Raw genomic sequence first — 8,659 nt, 5'->3', positions numbered from 1 at the left:
GGGTCAGCTTGACATGAGAGGAGTACTGTATAGAGATATTTACAGCTGTTTGCAAGGTTTGTGTTGAGTATGAAACCAGCAGCAATTAGGATCCAGGCCAGTGCCTTCAGTGAATAATGGTCTTGGTTACTTGAAAATATCAGATGGCTTCAACTTTATGCAGTTGCTACGAGGAAAAGAAGTTAAGTAAACAAAGAAAAAGAATAAGAGGAGGGAGTGGTGTTTTTTTTATTGGCATAGTCAAGAAGAACAGTCAAAAAGAGAGAAAGAAACTGGAAAACAATACCGTGGGTCTTGTCTTGCAGCCCACAGCACAGAACATTTTCTTTGTGTGCCTTCAAGTTCAATATCCTTTGCCATGAGCACTTTTGGTTCCTGTCCCTCAGAGACCTTACTTGGAGACCAGTATTGTTTATTTGGGTGCTTCACTCTTAGGATGCCTAACATATGACCCTGTTTGCCACAGAGTCCTGCAACTACATCCCTGTGAAGCACCTTCACATCTCATGGCCTCCAAGGCAGCAGTACTCAGCATCACATCCCTGGGGCCAGCACTCAGCAGTTGCCCCACTTTTGTAAAATGTGTCCAAACAGTCCACTTGGTTTCCTCTGGGGGTTCGAAGATGGCACATCCTGAGAAGAGATTTTTTCTGGAGGTTCCCCAGAGCTACAACACTGCCTGTTGCAGAGATGCCTTCCTTTCCTGTAGATAAAGAAGAAATACTTTCAGATTCCTGGAAACAGTTTAATTTTTTCTTTCTTTGGATAAATAAGATAACATGAGGGAACTGATTTTATTTCTTAATGTCCAGCTGTGGAAACAGGCTATTGGCCAGCTATTGACCACCTTTGCCAGACTGGCCTCAGAGTTTGTAGTATTTTGTTCTTATCCTCCTGACCGACAGTGTGGGTCCCACCTGGACCTAGAAGCTTCTGGGATTTTTTGGCTCATCTTTCTTTTCTGGTGCAGACTAGCCCTGAGCACAGAGCCAGGCACAAGCCTTTCTCAGCATGCCACTGCTCAGAAATAGAGCAAGACTCTTTTTCTACCCCAGAAGAATCCCTCTGAAGACTGTGAGGTGAGGCAGAACATGTCATTTTCCCTGCCCTCAGCAGGGGTTGGCTCCTCTCACAGTGTTCTCCACAGTGGCCCACATTTCCCCCTGGAGATGCTGCCTGTAATGAGATCAAGATGGAGGGACAGTCTTTTAGCAACCCTTCAGCCTGTTCTAGCAGAGGAGGAGGGCTGCCAGTGCATCTGCCAGTGGGACAAGATCTGGGTAGTCTTGCCTTCTAGCAATGATGGAGCCAGTACTTCCAGACCAATGTACTCTTGCTTGTGATGACACCAAAAAATCCTTGGCTCCTTGCAGGCTGCTGGCACACACAGCTTGCTAGAACACTGGCAAGTTTTTAAGGTTTTGTCAGATGGGAACAGTGGTGGAGAAAAGAAAAGTGAAACCAGATGTTTTTCCTTACAGTTGCTTCATATTCATATGAGGGAGGAGAAGAGAAGCCATAAAAATGTCATAACCCTTGATCCCTGAGGCTCTGCGTTATACTATGCAAAAGCCAGTGCTATAAATCCACACCTCTGCCTCAGCAGCCGAACGTCCTGACTGCACAAGACCATTGCAATAGCTGAGGGGGAAGAGTCCTCCTATTTGTCAGCAAATGGAGGAAACTGGAGGAAAAAGCCTTTGAGAAGTTAACACTGATAGGCTACTTTTATGGAATCAGTTATTTTTTCAGATTTCTCTGGGGATGCATCAGTGCCGAGTCCTGAGGCTGACCAGCAGGCTTAGAAATTTGGGATGCGTTTGCACTGCAATTAATCTATGCCGCAGGCCGTGCTGAGGGAGCGGAGTTAACTTCATCCTCCCCAGAACAGGCTCACCTGCCAGCACAGCCAGGGCTGCACAGCACTGGGGTGAGGACTTGCTGCCAGGGCAGTCACCTGACTTTCCAGTTTTTTGCAGAGTTTTGCAGCTCTTGCTGCACTGTGCCACTGCAGCTCCATGGCTGCTGGCACTGCACTGTGCCACTGCACCTCCCTGACACCTTATGCACCACACCTGGGTACCGCCGCACTGCAGTGCAGTGCCAGCAGCCATGGAGAAGCAGTTCTGGTCAGAGGGTCCAGCTGGCACCAGAGGAGAGCTGCTAGGAAAAGTCTGACTCCAGTCCTATCCTTTTCATATAGGAAAGGCTGCTTGTGGTAATCATAAAACAACTACAAGGAGTGCCAGGCAGCCCTCTCCCAGGGAACTGTGAGTTTAGGTGAAAACAAAGATGGAGGAGAGGAAATGAAAGTTGTGTACACACAGGCCTTCAGCCAAACAAGGATTTTAAGAGAAAGCAGCCAGACCTTCTCTGTCCTGTACAACAAGGATTGTGATAACTGGTATTTTTTTATTGATATTGATATTTCCATGCTCAGTTTCTGCCTATCTGCTAACAGAAGAGAAAGGCTTTCCCTGATCTGATGCAGAGTGTATGGGGTGGGGGGTGACTTCAGCCTTGCAGGGCCTAGGTTAGGAGGTGATTTCAGCCACATGCCTGGATTCTGAAACTGAATTTCCCTGCAATATCAAAAGTGACTAAGTTTGGGTGAATAAGCTGTGTTACTTACCATAGGATTCAGGTAGTTTGCTGTGCTAGGCGATATATAGTTATAGCTCTAATTGTACTAATGGATGACCAAGAGCAAAAACTGCATGAAAAATGGGGAATGCACAGACAGGGCTATGGCCTTGGACTTATAAGATCTTGTTTTGGGTCCTGATTCAGCCAAAGACTCCTGTGGTTTCTGTGGTCAAATAATGTAAACCATTTTTGGAGCCTTATGCCCTTTTTCAAAAGAAGTGAGCAGCCCTTAGTGGTCTGTGTAGGGCCTTGAGACTGCATGCTGTTCAGGTATTATGACAGTGTGGCCCAATTGGTTAGAATGATTTAAAAAAATATTTTCATATGTGAGTTACTCATCCTGCAAAATAATTCCATGGAATGACTGCAGGTTTTTTTTTTTTTTTTTTTATTTTGCAACATGTTTTATCACAAGATGACTAAAAGTTTAGTCTTTTTGGAATAGGAATTGCAGACATTTTACCTCACTGCCTTATTCCACTTCTCCATCAACATGCCAAGTGATTGAAAGTTGGAGTCATTTGCAAGCTGCCTGGCACTGCTGTTGCAGTGCTTTGCTAAAATTGGCATCCTGGGCACCCTGGTGCACTACAGTTATTACAGCTATCAGAAACAGGTTAGTCTGTGGGCAGCTGCGCTTGCATGCAATTTGTATTGACTGGGATGCTCTCAGACAGACACAGTTCTTCTGGTCCTTTGTCGCTGATCATGGTTTCTAGGCCTCTTGTCTATCTCACACCTCTCTTCTGGACTTTTTCCAGTTGGCTGGTGTGGAAGAATTGTCTCCCAAAACCAGAGAGCAGTCCAGATCCAGCCTGAATAGTCCTGGATGGATGGATGGATGGATTACTTCACTCGTCCTGAGGGTTTTTCTCCTGTTTATACATCCAGCATGTTGTTTTTCCTAATGGTGTTCATTGTTGACTGACTTTTTGCATATGACCCTGATCTTCCTCTGCAGAATGTGTACTGAGACAGTGGTGTCACCATTCTGGATCTGGGAACTGATGTATTTCCCATAGCATATAGTGCTGGGCCACTTAAAATTCTAGCTGTGACCATTTCTTTATCTTCCTTTGGTTGATGGAAAGAAACTTATTATTGAACCCAGATAGTTGATCAATATTCAGTTGAGGGTGATGGAGTTGTGGTGGGCTTGGGTGATGGAGTTGTGGTGGCCCAGAGCACTGGGAATCAGAGGCAAATGTTACTGGCAAAACTGAAATATAATGCTGATGTTACAATGCTCAGTTGTGAAAACACTAGTTAGCTTTGTCAGGGGATGGGTGTTGCTGACTGGCTTTAAAAGTAATTACAAAAGATTGCCTGGTTGTAGAAATGAACATAAGAGCAGTTTTGCATCTCTCTTTGAGTTAGGGAGTTAGTAGTAGCCAGAGGGTGAGGATTTCATGTGCATACCTAACATCTCCTGGCATTCTGCAAAATGATTGAAAACTTCAGCCAGTTTGCGAAATGATAGGTTTCACAACAGAGAACATAACGTATGTGCCTTAGAAGGCTCCTGCAACTGAAACAGAGCACAACTCAACAGCAACTTTGACTGTGCAGTGAGATGGAACTAGTCTGAAGAGAGAGGAGCCTGCTCCCTCCGTCAGATATTCTCCCTCTCCCTGTGGCAGTTAAGCACTTTGGAGCCATTAGGAAAGACAGAGTGGCCTTTAGACTTCTGTTAACCTGGAAACTCCCCTAGTACTGCATTCTTTTTGCTCTTGTCAAAAAAAAACTCCTCCCCCTGCACCCAGCTGCTTCTCCCTGCTCCTTTTGCTTTAGTTTAGCACAACAGAACTTCTCCAGGATTAAAAGCCACGCTGTCTGCTATGCAAGTGTTGGGAGAGGAGAGTGATTGCTGGGCAACTGATGAGCTGGGGTGAAAGAGTGTTGGGAAAGAGAGCACAATGTTCTTTTCTTTTTATGGAAAGTGATATATTACTATAGACCACAGTAATCCAAGGTCTGCTCTTAGATACTTCACGATTAGCGAACAGGCCCCACTTGTGCTGTACCAACCATTTGTGCAGCTGTGGAAGGCACGAGGATGTCAATTAATCTTGATTTGTGCTGTAGTATTGCTTCATAGGGGAGGAAATTTATCATTGGCTTTGGTTTCAGAGTATGTAGATGGACATTGTGCTATCTTTGCAGGGAAAGCACAGGAGTCTACTGTGCCGGGCGAGTCATTGGTCCTTCTTGGATCTTCCCCAGCAAATTCCCTCTCTTCTCTGGAGCCTTAACTTGATTTAAAAGATGGAGCAATCAGCATACAGTATAAAATGTTTTGCAAACTTTGCCCAGTCTGTCCCTGTGTCACACCCTTTTCAGGGAAAAGAAAAAATAAGGCTTTTGCTCGGCCATATAAATGATTGTAATTATTTATTTGCATGGCAACCCAAACTTTGTGAAAAATGGAATCACCTGAAGCCCTAGTTCTGCATCAAAGACCACAAAGCCTGTGAAGATAAAAAACACAAAAAAAGATGAAAAAACATGTAGGCAAGAACATCCTTTGAGAACAAATGTCTTGTCTCTTAAAATTTCTTCTACCACCATCCTGAACCAGAGAAAAATGAATTTACCTTCCAAATTGCAAGGCTCAGAGAAGCAAATAAGCAGCGAGTACAAAAGTGGTATTCCTACTGGCTTCTTATGCAAGGTCAGGTTTGTGTTGAAGAATGAAGCTCTTGTTTCTGAGGTGTGATCAAAAAATATGGAATAACGTGACTTGTGACAAAATCATGAGACCTGCCAAACTGTTTCTCAGACCAGTGCCCAGGTGTACCTGTTCTCATTCTTCATCCAGCATACCAGCCCCTGCTGCATGTAGACATGGTCCCCGGGGACCAGGCTGCTCTGGAATCGTTGCAAGGCAGCACATGCTGGCTGATCTAGTCAGTACAGGTCAAAGCAGGGGAGAGGGAGCAGCATGGCCTTCAGCAAAAACCAGTTCAGGGACCTGGAGAACTGGCTGCCTTTGTGAGAAGGCTGAAGGGCTGGCTGCTGTGCCCCTGCTGCGATCGCTCTCTGCCTGACCTCGCTGGGCTGCAGCTAGCTCAAGTATGCCAGACACACTGATTGCAATGTGGAGATCCCTGTGAGCGAGCCAGAGGAGAAAATAGATGGGCAGATGGTGCTATATTAAGGGGAGAGCATCTCAGAACTGTCTGCTGGGATTCTCCAGGGGCAAGGGTCCATCTTGGCCTCACTTGCTCTCTGCCTCCCCCAGCACCGCCTCTTCTTCTGCCCTTATCTGCCTTACAGGTCCCCCCTCACCGAGGAAGCTGTGGGTCAATGCAAGGCCCAAGGGGTGCTACCTCCAGCTGGAATCTGGGGGAAGGGGAATCCTGGGTGCATGAAGCTTATGCCCCATCTGTTTCAAGCAAGCTGGAGGTCCCTCTATTCCCACGCTCTGGTCCAAGTGTGCGCTGACACCAAGTCCCAGGGCAGGACCCAAGTGGTAGCTTTTCGTAGGGGATGGGCTGGCATGAGCAAGGGAGGGCTTCCTAATCTTCTCTGTCAGCAATCAGCCTTCTTCTCTTCAGACTCCACGGGGGAAGGACTTGCAGCAGCATGTTTTTCTTCTTCCTCTCCCAGGCTCATATCACCTCCTTTCCCCCCTCCCATCGCTCCCAGCCAGTACCAGCCCGGCTCCTCACGCCTGCCAGTTGCTTCTGCCTCCCTTCTTAGCTCTCCCCTCCGATTCCCAGCTAAGCTCCAGTGAGCAGGGCAGCAGGCAGGGGTGGGAGGGGAGGACAGTGACAAGACACAGCTGCTGGCTGTGCTCAGCAGCTCAGAGAGTGGCCCCTAGTGCCCAGCAGCAGAGCGTTGGGCACGGATGGCCACATGGCAGGACACCGGCTTCCCCTCGGGAGGTCAGCACCCTCTCCCTGGGGTCACCTTCTGTAAACGGAGGAGGCCCATCTAGCACAGAAAACCAATAGGAGAAGCGAAACACAAGGGTTGATTACTCAGTTGAAGAGCCTGAAGATTTGTGGCTTTTCGCTTTACCTGTAAATGCTTTTGATGGCACTAAAGACCATTTCCTGGTGTGGGGAGGTGTCCAGAAAGCTGGGCAGAAGTTCCCTTGCCCTATTTCCTCCCCAGCACTGCTGGAGAACAGAGTCCATGTGTTGTGTGACTTTGAAAACATCCTGATGGATGGCATAAAGACAGCAGCTGAAAGCACATGGAACGGTCATCCTCCTTTATCAGTACAGGCATCTGGTGTTTGGGAGGCTTAGAAAGGAACAGAGCTAAGTGGTCAGATGTGATATGGGTTCCAGTATGTTGTATCTGGGCTTTGACTGGGATCCCTAGCTAGTCACCATAGGAGACTGGAGTACAGAAAAGCCCTGGAGTTGCTCTAAGTAATGAATTTTCAGAATTCATACATATAGAGATCAAAATGTCTCCTCTCACCAGTCAGAGTGTAGAAGGATTAAAGACAGAAATACTGGGATTGATTGACATGGGTGTCAAAGGGGATGCTGGAAGATAAAGGAGCACAGCAGCCACACAGGAACAGTAATACAGACAGTCAGACACACTGCAAAAAACATGTGGGACAGAGGCCATCACTTGCTCTATATTGGACACATTTTACTTGGTTAGTTCTTATGTTGTAAGGATACTTTTACCACCTGTGAATGGTTTTTATGACAGTCCACAGTTCCACACAGTCCTTTCACAATGTTTTGTTCCATATAAGCTTGATAGGTTTTTAAAGTGTGAGATTGTCACAGAAAAAGAGTTTTGGATTTTTCCACCTCCTGAACTTATAAAAAATCTTGTCCACAGCATTCCTCCAAAATACTTTTTTTCTAGTTGTTAAAATATGATGCTCCTGGGTTTATATCATATGCTTCCCTGTATCATTGTTACCCAGTGGTATTTTGCCCCAGCATATTGTGTTCTTCTCAGAATTTAGTTTGTTATTCAGGATGACTGCATCCATGAGGAAGGAAAGCAGGCAAAGTCTCCAGCTGCCTGATGCAGAGCTCTGGTGCTCAAGAGAGGGAAATACTAATTCTGTTGTAGAAAGCAATGTGACATGCCATGTGCACAATGAGGGGCAGTTATGGTCATTCATGTTCAAAAAGATTGATTCATGCTGGAACAGGTGCAAAGAAAGGCAGTGGGAGGATTAGGGTGTTGGAGAGCTGAGGTTATAAAAGTAGACTGAAAGAGCTTGGCTTATTTAGTCCTGCACCACAAAGGCTGAGAGAGGGATATGATCGCTCTCTATAAATACATCCTGGAGGTTAATGCTAAGGAGGAAGAGGAGTTATTTCAGTTAAAGGACAATGCTGACACAAAAGCAAATGGCCATCATAAACCTGGCACGCAGAAACTGAGATGGGAAGTGAGGTCGATGTCAGGCATTGCTGCTGGCAGGCTGAGGGCAGTGGGCTCGGGCAGCTCATGGGAAGGGTGCATGGCTGTCACTGCCTGTGCAAGCAGACTGGGCACAGCAGCCATGGGCTTGCCAGGTCCCGCAGGAGACGTCTGCCCAAGCCTGTTCTGTGCCGTGCTGGGCAGGAGGCCCAGCAGCTCCAAAGCTCCACTCGGACCCTGAGGGCAGCGCCAGCCCTGAGCTCCTGCCTGGCTGACCAGGGCTCCCTCACAGCCGAGACCCCACGTCAGCCCCCAGAGCCATCAGCTCTGGCCCAAACAACGTGGCAGCAGGACCCATCTCCATCTCCCCACAGCCCTGCCCTGCCTGCCTGCCGGGAGAAGCCTGGGGCTGGCGCAGCTGTTGTGGGCAGTCCCTCATGAGCCTCGCTAGCCCTTCTGGCAGTCCTGATCTCTCCGCAGGGCTCTCACCAGCCCGCAGCTTACAGCAGCCTCAGTGTGCCTGCCTGGGAAGCAAGGAACACTACTGAGACCGGGCACCCATTTTGTTTTGAAGCCAGGGGAGAAGTTTCCCCTGTTACAACCAGGGTAATCCCGGGGTATGTAAGGAGCAGTTCCTGGCTGGCTGCTGGCTGTGGGGCTGGGG

The 8,659-nt window shown here is 47.5% G+C and overlaps 2 long non-coding RNA genes across 5 annotated transcripts in view; one reads left to right on the top strand and one right to left on the bottom strand.

Moving 5' to 3' along the window:
• Positions 1-206: 206 nt before the first annotated feature.
• Positions 207-8,320, bottom strand: LOC111924031 (uncharacterized). Its single transcript, XR_002861418.2, has 2 exons — positions 6,670-8,320; positions 207-703 (listed from the first exon to the last, which is right to left on the bottom strand). It is a non-coding gene; the product is annotated as an uncharacterized LOC111924031 (long non-coding RNA).
• The window catches only part of LOC111924039 (uncharacterized), a 135,685-nt gene continuing 135,335 nt past the window's right edge, over positions 8,310-8,659 (top strand). For 2 of the 4 annotated variants that reach the window (XR_002861425.2, XR_015290214.1), the window contains exon 1: positions 8,319-8,612. This is a non-coding gene — a long non-coding RNA (uncharacterized LOC111924039). Of the gene's footprint in view, positions 8,613-8,659 lie in introns of all 4 variants that reach the window. The other 2 variants (XR_015290215.1, XR_015290213.1) reach the window with 2 other exon arrangements.

Source organism: Cyanistes caeruleus, chromosome 1 (genome assembly GCF_971803275.1).
Source record: "Cyanistes caeruleus chromosome 1, bCyaCae1.hap1.1, whole genome shotgun sequence".
Taxonomy (NCBI): domain Eukaryota; kingdom Metazoa; phylum Chordata; class Aves; order Passeriformes; family Paridae; genus Cyanistes; species Cyanistes caeruleus.
Note: the sequence above shows the minus strand (reverse complement) of the source record. Positions and strands in the feature narration are given on the sequence as shown.